The sequence below is a fragment of the Tuber melanosporum genome (assembly GCF_000151645.1).
Source record: "Tuber melanosporum whole genome shotgun sequence assembly, scaffold_98, strain Mel28".
NCBI lineage: Eukaryota > Fungi > Ascomycota > Pezizomycetes > Pezizales > Tuberaceae > Tuber > Tuber melanosporum.
Window position 1 is genome coordinate 46,515 of NW_003299148.1, and position 1,854 is coordinate 48,368.

A 1,854-nucleotide genomic window follows, 5' to 3' on the forward strand; every position below is an offset into this window, starting at 1 on the left:
CTTTCTTTCAAATATGGTATGATGCTTGCTGAAGGTTAAGTTTCATTCACTCAACAATTCTGTATGGACGGATCCTCATGATTGCTCTTTAAGGGCGAAGGAAGATGTGCTGGTTAGGTGATTTGTTGGCTCTGCGCTGGATTAGATCTTCCAACCCCCCCTCACACCGACCCCTTTCCGCCAGTATTGGATTGTACTAGGAAAGAGTCTCTAAAGTGGACTGGGACTAACTGCCCGCCCGGCGGCGGTGATCCCGAGCACAGTCCGTTTGGCATGTGTGTATATCATATACCATGACTGTTTTTCCTAACAATATTGTTTTGTCTCTCCAACCGTCTGTCTATACTATATTGGTTACTTATCCGCCTTAGTTTGACAATTCATCGGCTTGAGGGGAAACGAGGATCACGCTAACTGTGATACACTGAGAGAGTCGAAATATCCTATTCCGCCCCCGTATTTGATGCAGGGGCGTTCAATTGCTCTCTACTGATATAATTTCTTTCTTTCTTACGTTCTGCGGTACCTTGCGGCTCGGGTCACCTCCGGGTGACGCTGTGTACTTTCGCTACATATCTGCGTTGTCTGTCCACCAAGGCGTTTTGTTTTATATATACATGCAGCATTTGTGTTGGGGGGTGGTATTTTACGAGGTACTACAGGGTTAGCTAGGGTGAGGGGAAAAGGAATTTGGGCAGAAATTGACCTCCCCTTCTCACGATTGAAGGGAAGCGCTTTGCCCTCCTGAAAGAAATAAGGAGAGAAAGAAAGAGGTTTTTTCTGTGTTTTTTCTGTGATGGTGAGCTATCTTGGGTGTTGGGGGTTGGAACGACGTTGGGCGGATTCGGCGGTAAGATTCCCGCTCTTGTCTGCTCTTGGGGCTCTTTCTACGATATCAAGTGCTACGGCGATGGTGAGATTCTCGACTCCGTTCTTGGACTTCATGGACACACCTCTTCCGGTATGGTAAATTGTCGTGAGGTGCTTGGCTGGCTGGCTGGCTGGCTACAAGATCAACCTGCCTGCGTCCGCCTTTGCAGAAGCACTTGGATATAACTATTCCTCTAGCTAGCTGCCGGCAGGAGTGAATGAGGAAATGAAATGGGTGGTCAAACTGTTTCTCATAAATCCACGCCTCTCCGCAAATAAAACCAATTGTGCCCACAGCTAGACACACTGAGCCGATCCGGTGCTACACGTAGGTGGTGCCCCGATCCGATCCGGAGCGCAACCGCTGTAATTAGGCAGAGGATTTTGGGGCCTTGATAGGTTCTTGTTCAGCTTCCATAGGTTGGTTTTTCACCGGCGTCCGGAATACTGACACAAGGTCTGGTAGATCACTACGCAATGGACTTCAGTTCTGGGCTACCTATTTGATGATTCTGCACTCCTCGGGCTTTGATACAGTGGTCTTCAGGCATGTTTGAGGAGATGACTGCCAAATGAAAGCGGGCACACTTCACTTTAGCCCAAAGAATGGGTGTTTCCTGCTCGTGTGGGAAATGTGAGTTTCGGGGAGGGGGGAGGAGTGGTGAGTGTGGATACCTGGTACGCAGGGGAGGTATCGCTCTTGGTTGGAAATGATATCATGTAGGGCGCAACCATCGGAGCGGTGGCGGGAGACGTCAGATGTCGTGTTGAGAGTTCGGGGCCAAGATTATACCTTCATTTTAATGCTCCACCATCTCTCAATAATCACCTTTTAACCAAACTGATCTAGCGCGCCTCAGGGTGCCCATTTCTCCAATCCGCGAGCAGCATCGCCGCTTGCTTCAGGAGCTGCAAGGACACAATTCTCGCAAACCGCCCTCGCTCCATTGCAAATAACCAGTAGGCTAATAATAAGAAGCCCAT